We start from the raw sequence: 13,921 nt of genomic DNA, 5'->3' as shown, positions 1-13,921 counted from the left end.
TCCTGTGTAGAAACCATTGAGGTCTGAGGATTCATATTGAAGTCACCTACTCTTTTAGTTCTACTGTACATATCTTGCACAGTAGGCAGTGTGTAATTCTCTATTTAGCAGAGTTTCCTTCCTAGAAATTGTGCTTAGTCTAGATAGCAAGGTCTTAATAATTGCAACCACATTATTCAGAGATTCTCCCAAGTTCTAATGCTTTGTGCTTGCTTTATTGTTGCATTTAACCTGGTTAATCCAAGTCTGTGCCTCAGTCACAGACCAGCATGTGATGCTCGACACTGTAATTTATAGACACATTGAATTGAAATCACATGTACAAGATGAAAAATGAATTTGTCAAAGATTGTATTACCATTTTATTCTTTCTAGTTGATTTCTGGGAATATGAGGTCCTTCCTGATTAGAGGGTCTGCAACAGAATTACTGTGGATGGTAGAGATATCAAGGCATCGAAATTTCACCAGTAAGCAGAAGAATTTCATTTGAAGGGGTGGCAGTGTTACCACATTAAGGAAACATAAAATGTTAAGAAATTTCAATCTTGGATGGCTATTCCAAAGGCGAAACTTCATTGAAATAGTTCTGTTTGCCATACAGCTACCAAAATGATCTGTCAAAACAGAAAGTTGGTTCAAGTCAAATGGACAATCATGGAAGAAGATAATCTAACCCAGATTCAGCAGAGGAGGAAATGGGAATCCTGCCTATCCTAGAGCACCAGTGGCAGGCAGAAAATTAATTCATCATAGAAGCTGGACTTGTAAGGCCATAATGAAGTAGGATAGCAGAATGTCAAAGATGATTACTAAGAATGTGTTTAAGGGAAGAGAGGAGATGTTCCTTGTTCAGGGGAAATGGGGAAAACAGAAAAAAAGCCAAAAGTGAGACACCACAACAGAAGGTTGCTGTGAGTTTTCCAGGCTGTATGGCCATTGCTCCAGAAGCATTCTTGTGCCGTTTTGCCCGCATCTATGACAGCCATTCTCAGAGGTTGTGAGGTATGTTGGAAACTGGGCAAGTGGGGTTTATAGATCTGTGGAATGTCCAGTACAGGAGAAAACTCTTGTCTGCTTGAGGCAAGTGTGAATGTTTCCATCAGACCCTCTCAACCTCTAAGGGTACCTGCCATAGATGTTGGTGAAGCGTCACGAGAGAATGCTTCTGGAACACGGCCATACAGCCCAGAAAACTCACAGCAACCCAATGATTCTGGCCATGGAAGCCTTCGACAACACATTAAGCAAAACAGATTTCTCTAGATGCCCAAACCATGTGAATTATGGTGCCACCCACTTATCCACAAATTCAATATCCACAGTTTAATTTAGTCATGCTTCAAAAAACATTCATCACTTCTCTAGGGCCTGGTGCAATTCTATGCTATGCTTCTGGCCCATATATAGTAAAACTATAAACTTCATTATCTATGATTTCAGGTTTCACAGGCAGTCTTGGAATATATACCCCACAGATGGAATCATACTGTATTAGAAGAACCCTCCAAGGACAGTTTCATCACAGCCTAGAGGAAAAGGTTTCATTTCTATAATATGTGAATTCAAAGTTTTACAAACAGAAACAGTACCTAATATTACTTTAGAACAGGAGTGTAGCCCACCAGATACTGGATCTAAACTCTGGAATGGTCCAAGCCACCATAGCCAGTGGTCAAAGGTACTGGGAATTGCAATTCAATCCAGACTCTCCACACCTGATTTCCAATTGATATACCATTTTATTAATTATTTATATTGAATAGTTTATTTAATGCTTATACCATAGGTCTTTCACATATAAGGCAAACAAAGATACATGAAAACCAGATTATTAAATACAATATAAAATACACCATTAAAATCCTATAGATCATTAAAATCTACATATATCAATGGCAAGATGCACCCTGAAAATACTACACACTGCATAATTAAAAACCAGGTAAAACCAAATAAATACAGCATTATTAAAACTTAAGCAGGAACATCTTGGATATAAACAGCCACTATTAGTTAAAAGCATCCTCAGCATAGTCAACTGTAATATCAGAAATTAGTCTCTCTTTATGTTGAAGATAGACTAAATTTAAGACATTTTTGTAGAAATCAAACATTTTTTTTTCTATGAATAGAATTTAAACTGATAAAGCGAGTTATAGGTGCAAAAATAGATCCAAACAAATATCCTTAAATTTCGAAGAGCATGATCATGCTTTGAACAAGGTGGTGATTAGCGTTGGCTGTTACCTTTGTTTTGGGAGTAATGCTAAATCATCTTTGGAGTTAGCAGGTCAAAATTGTAGAACCAGGCAAATCAATTTGTACAGAGAGGTTCAAAAAGGCTATGAAGAAATCTTTCAACCGTAACATTGCACATAATCTCCAGAAGCAGCAGAGGGCGTAGTTCGACCTCCGTTGCCTTTTTACCCCCTTGCAGAGAGCCTTATGAATTGTATTTCAAGTCTCCTGTGTTAACAAAAGCTTCCTGTTCTCTTTCTTGGGTTGTGTTGACATTTATTAAAAGCTCAAACAACATAAACATTTCAAATCATTTAGAAATTTGTATACTTCAGTCTTAGCATTTGCAGTTTGGTCTATGTTGGGCCTGGTTCCAGTGTGTTTGAACAACAAGAACAGGTTCAATTTTGTAAGGTATATAGGGAATGCTCAAAAAGGCACACTATGTTAGGGACAGAGTAGCTATAAAATATTGCAGTGACGAGAGAAGTATGTCCTAGCATGTTAGAAACAACACCAGGGAAGGAAAGCTTCAATTGCAAATAGCAGAATTTGAAGATAGTTAGGAACTGATCCAATCCTGGAAACCAGGTTGAGAGCATCTGGATAAGAATTAAGGGAACAAGGACTGAAAAAGTTGTTGTGGGGGTCTACTATAGCCCTTCAAGCCAGACGGAAGAACTGGAAGTCTTCCTTGAGCAGATGACCAAACATGCAGAAAGAACAGCGGTAAAAGGGGTATTTCAACTACTCTGATATTTGTTGGAAAACCTTTTTACCAAGAGTACAAAATCAAACAAATTACTCACTTGCCTTGCAGACAATCTTATTGTCCAGAAGGTAGAAGAGGCAACAAGGCGATCAGCTATTCTGGATCTGCTCCTAACCAACACTGAGGATCTAGTGAATGAAATGGAAGTGATTGGATCCTTAGGTTGTGACCATGTGTTTCCTGGAGTTTGTGATACAAAGGAAGGGTGAAAGTAAGAGAAGTCAAACATGCATTCTAGACTTTAGGAGAACGGACTTCAAGAAATTTAAGGAAGTTTTGAGCGTGATTCCATGGACAGATATACTAAAAGAGAAGGGAGTTAATGATGGATGGAAGTTTCTTAAAAGTGAGATACTGAAGGCACAATTGCAAGCAGTGCCAGCAAGGAGAAAAAATAGGAGAAGTGTAAAACAACCAGAATGGTTGTCCAAAGAACTTTTAATTGAGCTAAGATTTTAAAGAGATATGTACAAGAAATGGAAAGGGGGGGAAATCATCAGAGTAATTCAAACAAATAACATATGTAGGGAAAAGGTTTGGAAGGCTAAGGCACAAAATGATCTTAGGCTTGCCAGTGGGATTAAAACCAATAAAATGTGTTCTTTGGTTATATCAGAAGAAAAGGGAAACAGTAGGGCCTCTGCATGGAGAAGGTAGTGAAATGCTAACAGAATAGGGAAAAGGCAGAACTGCTCAACACCTTTGCCTCAGTCTTTTCCCAAAGGGAGATTGGTGTTTAACCTGCGCAATACAGAGCAAATGAGGTAATGGGGGAAATGCAACCCAAAATAAGTACAGAAGTAGTCCAGGAATACCTGACTACTCTTAATGAATTCAAGTTTCCAGGGCCAGATGAACTACATCCAAGAGTATTGAAGGAATAACAGAAGTCAATTCAGAACCAGTGGCAATAATCTTTGAGAATTCTGGAAGAACAGGAGAAGTCCCAGTAGACTGGAGAAGGACAAACGTTATCCCTATCTTCAAGAAGGGGAAAAGGAGGACCTAAATAATTACTGCCCACTCATCCTGACATCAATACCTTAACGATCTGGAGCAGATTGTTAAGGAGGAGGCCAGTAATCACCTAGAATGCTGTGATTGCTAAAAGTTAACATGGATTTCTCAAAAATAAGTCATGCTGGACTAATCTTATCTCTTTTTTATAGAGATTCAAGCATGGTAGATGCAGGGAATGCTGTGGATGTATCATATCTTGATTTCAGCAAGGCTCTCAACGAAGTCCGCCATGACCTTCTTGCAAGCAAACTAGTCAAATGTGGGCTAGGCAATGCTACTATTAGTTGGATCTGTAATTGGTTAAGCGACCAAACCCAAACAGTTCCTCTTCATCCTGGAAAGAAGTGACTAGTGGAGTGCCGCAGGGTTCAGTTCTGGGCCTAATACTGATCATTTATTAATGTCTTGGATGAAGGTTTAGAAGGCATGCTTATCAAGTTTGCAGATGACACCAAATTAGGAGGAATGGTTCATATTCCAGAGGACAGGATCAGAATTCAAAATGACCTTAGTGGAATAGAGAGCTGGGCCAAAACTAACAAGATGAATTTCAACAAGGACAACTGTAAGATACTACATTTGGGCAGAAAAAAATGAAATGCAAAGATACAGAATGGGTGATGCCTGGCTCGTCAACAGTCCATGTGAAAAGGATCTTGCAGTCTTCATGAACAACAAGTTGAACATGAGCCAACAGTGTGATGCAGCAGCAGCAAAAGAAAAAAAAACCAATGGGCTTTTTGGGCTGCATCAAAAGGAGTATAGCGTCTAGATCAAGGGAAATCGTGGTGTCTTTGTATTCTGCTTTGCTTGGACCTCACCTGGAATACTGTGTCCAATTCTGGACACCACAGTTTAAAAGAGAGATTGACAAGCTTTCCTACATGTGCTTTCCTACATGGCAGGTTGGACTATATGACCCATGTGGTCTCTTCCAATTCTATCATTCTATGATCCAGGATTTTTGAATTTATTGAAGCAATAATTTTTAGGCTCTTACATCACTGATCAAGGTCCACCTCACAAAGAGAGTGGGCTTTTCATCTTTCTTCCAAAGCTTTGGTATAATAACCTGCATTCTTGTCTTGGTAAGTGAAGCATACCATGGAATGAAACTGAATGATTCATCTGACAGAGCTAGATTCTTTGCCTGAGGCTGTCCTTTTCACAATCTTTGTTAACAGTTCTGCCACAGCAAAGTTTTGGTGACTTTGCTAGATCTTTAAACATAGCAAAAAGTGGTTACCTGTGAGCGTCTTCTATGAAATGGATATTGCTTTCTGTTGAATCAGGCATGAAGGAGAATAAATGGATGCCACCACTTCCCAGCTTATTTATTTGCTTGTTTGTTTATAGTATTATATTCTACCCTTCTCACCCTGCAGGGGGCTCAGGGCAGATTACAATGCACATATATATGGCAAACATTCAATGCCATTTTAGACATACAACATATAGAGACAGACACAGGCAATTTAACATTTCAGCTTTCCGGCTTCATGAGGGTATGCTCAATTCCGGCCACAGGGGGAGCTGCCGCTTTACCATCCACTTGTGACACCGAGTCCTTTAATGGAGTATTTCCTTATTGTTACGCATGCTGCTGGAAGATTTTATGGTGTCATAAATTAGTTAAATTAGCCTCCTTGCATAAAGCTGTACCTAAATTTCCTACTTGACAGATGCTGCGGTCTTTCGGGCTGCATAGGTTGACAGCAAGCTAGACTTAATGGTCGGGAGCTTACTCCAGCCTTGGTCAGTAGTGATTCAATGCAGCTGGCTACTAACCAGTTGCGCCACAGCCTGGTCCAGCTTTCAATTTTTCAGGAAGCCCTGACAATAAAGTCAGGCTTTATTGTCCCCTTTACATCATAACCTATCTGTACAGAATCCTCTGTTGCCAGTATTTCATTTGCATGTTTTTAAAATTAAGCCCACATTTTTTTAATGTACTTTTCTGGTGACTCTCACTTATAAGGTCATTTTTATTAAGCCAGCACAACCTGTGGCCCTCCAGGTGCTTTGGACTTCAGCTCCTAGAATTCCTGACTATTGGACAAGCTGGCTGAGGCTTCTGTGATTCGAAGTCCCACAGGTTGTGCGGGCCTGCTTAAAAATTGATGCCAGCTAACAACAAGCTTTTCTGAATTGGCATGGGATAATTACAGAATGCACATAACCCTGATGATGATGCAAAGCTTGAGAAATGCTATTCTAAGTGTCAAATCATTCCCTGATGGTGCTGGTTTCTACTAGTTGACTGTTCATTCAATGCCAAATGCATTCACTCTGTTTCTCAAACTAATTGCTTATCCACTTACACCTTCCTGTTGCTTTCCCTCTCGTGATCCCCTCACTCCATAGCCTGCTAGTTCAGTGACCATGCTTCAGTCCGTGCTATTCTTGTACAATCTGTACTGTGCCGGGTTATAAACACGCTGGCATTGTTTCGAAGAGTAGGAGTGCTTATTTACATACAGGGTGGTTGCCTATAACAAAGGGCATGTTGTCACCTGCTGATGGAAAGAGACAGGAGCATGAGTGGTGCAATATTTTATATGATGCCAAGTCCAAGTTTTATTGAAAAGTTGCTCTTTAATTTAAAACCAAAAGAAGCACTTTCAGGATGATGTTACCAGTTGTGTGTGGAAAGGCATTTGTTTTGGAACCAATTTGATGCTAAGGGCAGAATTAAGGATGCAGGAAGGAAGGAAGTACCGAAGAGGGGTTTTGTATTTTTAAAATATACTTCTAGTCCAGTGATTCTCAACCTTCCTAAAGCTGCAACCTCTTAATACAGTTCCTCATGTTGTGGTGACCCCCAACCATAAAATTATTTTCATTGCTACTTCATAACTGTAATTTTGCTACTGTTATGAATTGTAATGTAAATATCTGACATGCAGGATGTATTTTCATTAACTGGACCAAATTTGGCACAAATACCCGATATGCCCAAATTTGAATACTGGTGGGGTTGGCGGATTGATTTTGTCCTTCAGGAGTTGTAGTTGCTGGGATTTATAGTTCACCTACATTGAAAGAGCATTCTGAACCCCACTAACGATGGAATTGAACCAAACTTGGCACACAGAACTCTCATGACCAACAGAAAAAACTGAAAGAGAGCAAACTTCTCATCTTGACTGACTCCTATGTAAATACAATGAAGCTTGATGATAAAATTGTAGCCCCACCACTTAATGACTGGTATTTTCCTTTGAAGTGTTCTTATTAAACTGCAATTAGTTCAACAGCAAATTGTCCTGGAAGTCCAAAATGTGGCTTGAAAGATCTCTAGTGGAAGTGATTTATTTCCATTGTCGAATTTTTGCCCATGTATCATGATAGAGGATTAGAAAGCATTTGAGTCACTGATGGCATTAAGTTTTGAGTGGGTTACTTAAGAAAATACAGGATGCATTTGATGACAAAGTCAATTGTGTAAACCGCGTTGAGTCGCCAGTTAGGCTGAGAAACTGCGGTATACAAGTAAAGTAAATAAATAAATAAATAAATAAAATTGTGGGAGTTTAAAGTGACATTACATATTCTGTGAGGTTGAGATTAGGCAGTATTAATTCCCACAATCAAATCACCTAATGTTGATGGTCATGAAGAGCTTAATTTGCCAGCTGAAGCGAAAAGCATATTTAAAGGCCCTTATTGCATTATATCACAGCACCCTTTGCACCCTCTGAATGCACTTGAAGAAACTTTTTGTCCAGAAAATTAAAGAATATTGCTTCTTTTTAAACCAAGGAATTTTCTTTTCACTACTGAATTTCTTCAGTTTTATTATTTATTATTTCAGATATTTGTAACCCACCCTTCTCAGGGCGGCTTCTAGTTGGCAACGATTCGATGCCTCCATGTACACACAATAAAATACATAATAAAGACCAATCATTACATACAATTAAAACATTAAATCAATTCAATTAAATATGCTTAAATATAACAGCCTTGTGGCCTTATCTAGCTGAATTCTGTGATTGGAGATTCCATCAATCTCGGAATTCCATCAATGGACTATGGACAAAGCTTGTCCATAGTACATTACCATAGCAATTGTCATTATTGTCAGGTGTAAAAAGGAACTCTTCGGGGCTTTAATTGTTGAGTGAAGTGGACCATTACATGCCCTGAGACTATACTGAGTAAACCAGAAATGGGAATCAGATGCCCTTCAGATATTTTTGGACCACAACTTCGTCAACCCTGTTAAGCACAGCCAATGGAGAGGAGTACCAGGAGCCTTTGAAAGTCGGTATGATACCCACTGGCTGAGTGGGTGCTTTCCCATTATAAAGCAAAATTACTTTTTTTCTGCTGTACACTTGTTGTGTGGCCGTATGTTGTGTAAGTCTGATCTATATGCAGGGGGTTTAACTAGATGACCCTTGTGGTCTCTTCTACATTCTTATTCGATAAATCTTACAAACCTCACTATAGTTGGGAACGTAGCAGTGGGCTGAGCTGGATTTTCAGGATTCCTGTATTTTTTATGAGTGATCATAAAAAAAATAATACAGGAATCCCATGAAACACATAACAGTGACTTGGTGTAATCATCAGTAGTCAAGTCCCATTCATTTTCCAAAAGATATGCTCTTGGTAGAAATGTAGACAGCAATGCATAATTTGTGGGATGGATCATCACAGCTTCTTGAATTTCTGGGGCTGAAGGGGTGACAAAATCCTGCCACAATGACTGCATGCATTTCAGAAGCCATCTCTATACTGCTGTTGTGAACCCAAAGCTAAAAACCGACCCAAAACTGTGTGTCTGCAGCTTCATGTTGAGCATAGCTTGTTTATATTATATACAATCACACAAACTAAAGCTGTGGTTCCCAATCTGTGGTCCATGGACCACTAGTGGTTCTCAAGAACCAAAATATGGTCCGCAGCCCCACCGTTACTACACCGTTGCAAAAAGAGTGACTGGTTTCATGAAACCCTCTTGTAGTACTGAGGCAACAAGGATTTTTTTTTTCATGTCAGGAGCAACTTGAGAAACTGCAAGTTGCTTTCGGTGTGAGAGAATTTGCCATTTGCAAGGAGGTTGCCTAGGGGACACCCACATGTTTTGATGTTTTACCATCCTTGTGGGAAGCTTCTCTCATGTCCCCGCATGGGGAGCTGGAGCTGACAGAGGGAGCTCATCCGTGCTCTCCCTGGATTCGAACCTCTGACCTGTCGGTCTTCAGTCCTGCCAGCACAAGGGTTTAACCCATTGTGCCACTGGGGGACACTAACTAAAGCAGTGGTTCTCAAGAACCAAAATATGATCCGCAGCCTCACCATTACTACATCGTTGTAAAGAGAGCAATTGGTGTCACGAAACCCTCTTATAGTGCTGAGGCAATGAGGATGCTGGGAGGGAGAGGCTGACTACCCACAAAAGGTGCAACAACAAGCCTCCTGACTGCTGCTGCGTCTCCTCCTCCCTCCCCCTGAGCAGGGGCTGGGAGTGCCTTGGTGCCTTTATTTTTAGGCCTGTTCCTCTGGTTATTTGGGGGTGCTGATTGAGAAAATTGCATTAGATAGACCACATCACCTCTAGATTATTAAATATGGTTTTCTATGGGTGAGCAGATAGTGACTACTGGATGGCATATGTTCTGTATCAGAAACTAGAGCTGATGTGGTCTGTCCAATGCAATTTTGTAAATTAGCACCCCAAATAACCAAACTGAATCTAAAGCTGACCAAAAACTGATTCGTAACCCTTCTGGAAAGTGGTCCCTGGTCAAAGTGGTCTTTGGTCAAAAAAGGATTGGGAACTACTGAAATAAGGGACAGTGAAAACCCAGTATTAGAGCCACGATTGTGCAAATGGTTTATCCCACTAACAGAGTAGGTTCTCTTTTATATTTACTTTAAAAATTAAATTGTTTCTTTGTGTTTCAAAAAGTCCCCTTGTCTTTCAGGCAAAATAAGGATTTCATCAATGTTTGCAGAAGATAAGAATATTCCAAGCAATGATTAATTTCTTTGATCATGCTAGTGTGCTCTTTCCCCCAAAGCATTTTGGACAGGATGTTTGGCCTGAGTTGGAGACTTGGACTGAGCACCATCATTTAAAGTATTCTGCCAGCTTTGGTCTCCTCTCTCCAACTTGCATTCTCACCCCACCCCAAACACATACAAAACAATGTTGATGAATGAGTGCATTATGGGTCATGAGAACTATTCTGTCTTATTTTTGTGGGATGGCCTTGAATGTGTGGCTTTGTTTTTTCCTGGTTTGGAATCAAAGATCCCAAAACACTAGATTGCCTTTGTCTTAGTGTTGTGAAATGAATGTGAAATTCAGTTTACAGAGGAGAGAACCAAAACAGAAGTAGGAGTCAGATACTCGAAAAGGAAATATAAGCAGGTTGAGTATTGGAAATGTTTGGGACCAGAAGTGTTTTAGATACTGGATTTTTTGCAGATTTTGGAATACTTATATGTACATATATCAGCATAATGAGATATTTTGGAGATGGGACCCAAGACTAAACATAAAACCAATTTATGCATCATATACATCTCCCCACACTTTACTTTCTGGGAAGGAAGTTGATGTTTTCTATATGTTACTCTGGAGCAGTATTATTTGATAACACTTATATGAACAAAAAGGTGAATTCTCATTATCTGTACTTAACACATTTAAATTCTGTGACCTCACTGCTTACAATTCACATCACATGTGTGTGCATGCACAACCATGTTAGGAATATATCACTGCCAAATGAGGACAAAACTTTTTTCTCTCTCAGGAAGAGTAGTTTTGGCAATTTTCTCCTGCTGAACAAAGGTAACTTGCTCGTGCAAAAGTGTCACATGATTTTCTTATAGAGGAAACCCCATGTTCTGCATAGAAAAATGCTTTTTCTGCACATAAAACAACTGAATACATTTTAATGTTTTAAACTGGAAACGGATTGTGAATGCTCATCAGATGGATGTGAATTCTGATGACATTTTTAGATAATAATGGTGTATATGCATGGTATATGCATGGGTGATTCAGCCCATGCATATACTCATTCTCTGATAAGGAAATGATAATTTGACAGGCTGTAAAGTTTTTTATATTATGGAGGCTTACTTCCTTAGAGCATAGTGTCTAGATCTAAGGAAGTAATGCTACCCCTCTATTCTGCTTTGGTTAGACCACATCTGGAATATTGTGTCCACTTCTGGGCACCACAATTCAAGAGAGATATTGACAAGCTGGAATGTGTCCAGAGGAGGGCGACTAAAATGATCAAGGGTCTGGAGAACAAGCCCTGTGAGGAGCGGCTTAGGGAACTGGGCATGTTTAGCCTGAAGGCAGAGAGGAGATATGATAGCCATGTATAAATATGTGAGAGGAAGCCACAGGGAGGAGGGAGCAAGCTTGTTTTCTGCTTCCTTGGAGACTAGGACGCGGAACAATGGCTTCAAACTACAAGAGAGGAGATTCCATCTGAACATTAGGAAGAACTTCCTGACTGTGAGAGCCGTTCAGCAGTGGAACTCTCTGCCCCGGAGTGTGGTGGAGGCTCCTTCTTTGGAAGCTTTTAAGCAGAGGCTGGATGGCCATTTGTCAGGGGTGATTTGAATGCAATATTCCTGCTTCTTGGCAGGGGGTTGGATTGGATGGCCCATGAGGTCTCTTCCAACTCTTTGATTCTATGATTCTATGATTCTATGAGGCACTAGCACAAAGCTTTTTTTTTTTTAAATGTAGCCACTCTCAGTGCCATACATTTTAGTGTTTCATATCCTTCTTTTGAAATGAGGTTAATATGAATGATGATTCAGCTTTGGAAAATTTCTTTTTCTGCTAGGGCTCAACCACAGAAGCTATGAATTTATAGAATACCTTTCTATCACCAGCTAGTAAGAGCACTCTGATTCCATACAACTAGAATGAGGGCAGCCTGTCTTCTGGATCAGGAGACACGGCTAATGTTTAGAATCACCCACTCAAAACCACTTTGGAACATATTTATAGAACGGTTCGGGCAGTTATAAACAGACCATATAATGCAGTTTGAAGATGACTCTATGGCATGGTGTCCACAAAATACTTCCACACACACACATCACCACCCAATGCACACTGCTGCATGTATCAAGCTAGAAATAGTGCATTACAAAAACTCACCAGAAAGTCCAGAATAAGGCAGATAATGAGCAGAGTATATGCCATGCAAAATTTGAAACCAATCTAGCTACAGATATTGTGGTCTGGGGTTCAGTTCCAATCCTCAATCAACAGATACTGTGGCTATCATCCCAGCCTCAAAACGGTTCCTGGGATGCTTGTGTAGACATTGCACAGCAAACCCAATTTGTTTTAATTGACTTCTATTGTGGTTTATAATGTCTGTGTAGAATAAGGATTCCCAAACTAAGGCCCATGGGCTGGATGCAGTTCTCCAAGGTCATTTACCCAGTTCCCATCCTAAACTTTAGATTTAGAGTCACCCTAAGTCTGAAATGACTTGAGAGCTCACAGCAATCCTAATTAATTTGACTATGTCATGAGACAAAAGCAGGCCCACACTTCTTATTGAAATAGTGGTAAGTTTATGTTGGTTAAAATTATAATTCATTGTAAAGATTGTATTGTTCTGGTAAGGGTTTTTTGCACTACAAATGAGATATGTGCAGTGTGCAAATGAATTGGTTCATGTTTTTTCAAACTACAACCTGGCTGTCCAACAGTCTGAGGGACAGTGAACCAGCCCTTGGCTTAAAATGTTTGAAGATTCCCGGTGTAGAAGCACCCTTAGAGGAAAAGAAGGAGTCTTCTTAGCCTCTTTGAGTCCCCTTATGGAGAGACAAAGCAGGATATAAATAAACAGAAGAAGAAGAGGAGGAGGAGGAGAGGAGGAGGAGGAGGCGGCGGCGGCGGCAGCGGCCGTGGACGGCTTAACCAGTCCATATAATGGATGTTGTGGCTCTATGTAATCTGAACCCTGGTTTCCATTTCTGCTCCACCCTTCAGTCAAGTGCCACCTCTGAGTAGAGTTCCTTAAATGTATAGCGAAGATGGTAGCATTTCACCCAAAGTGAAATATTGGAAAAATAAGCATGACAATCAGATGTGTGTGAAAGAAATCTGGTAGTACAGTCAAATATTTGTCTCATTGAAGCTGTGATCCTCCAAACCAGTTCTTGGATTTGATCTAGCTTTCATTCATTGTCACAAAGTGGAACGAAGTCAATATATCCATGTACTCTGGCTTGAAACTTGAAGTGTAAGTGTTTATAATAAAGGGTTTGTTCTGGTTACCTTTGTGAACTGGATGTATCACTGTACATTTGTAGGATGCAACTTTGGTGTTGATCATATAGAACGAATTCACATAGCTATGACTTTTGGATGTATATACAGCTTGCATGGAGTGCAGTGGCAGACCCAAGTGGCAGACCTTTTGGAACGTTATAATTAATCCATATTAAAAAAAACCCTTGCAACTTGTAATGTAAACCTTTAGGCATGTGCTAAATTTCACAATGTTCAAGGAGCTTTTTTGTGTGGAAGATCCATCCAAAATATACCTCTTCTGCAATTCAAAGTGATACAGTCAAAAGTGAGGTTCTATGCTTTCCAAATCTGCTAGCTCCAATTGTGAATGAAACTAAGTCTTGAGACATAGTACTATCGCAGGTGAAATTGCAACTGAAATTTTAGATCAAATGTTTAAAATGTATCAAGTTGATGTACTTACTTAGTAGTCTTTCTGGTGCTATTTGAATGTTGTTTCCCACCCGTTTAAAGCTCTTAAATTGGCATCAGACATCATAGTTAATTTACTTCTTGGTTTTATTGTATTTTATTGTTATTTTAACCTGCCCTCTACGCTTTGTTATTGAACAGCTCATAAATGCCATTAAT

General features: G+C 39.7%; 1 protein-coding gene across 1 annotated transcript in view; it reads left to right on the top strand.

Annotated features, from left to right (window-relative positions):
- The window catches only part of LOC132773622 (Krueppel-like factor 15), a 302,098-nt gene that overhangs the window by 130,684 nt on the left and 157,493 nt on the right, over positions 1-13,921 (top strand). The window lies entirely within an intron of this gene.

Source organism: Anolis sagrei, chromosome 4, assembly GCF_037176765.1.
Source record: "Anolis sagrei isolate rAnoSag1 chromosome 4, rAnoSag1.mat, whole genome shotgun sequence".
NCBI lineage: Eukaryota > Metazoa > Chordata > Lepidosauria > Squamata > Dactyloidae > Anolis > Anolis sagrei.
The sequence above is the reverse complement of the archived record's forward strand: the minus strand, read 5'-3'. Positions and strand labels throughout refer to the sequence as shown.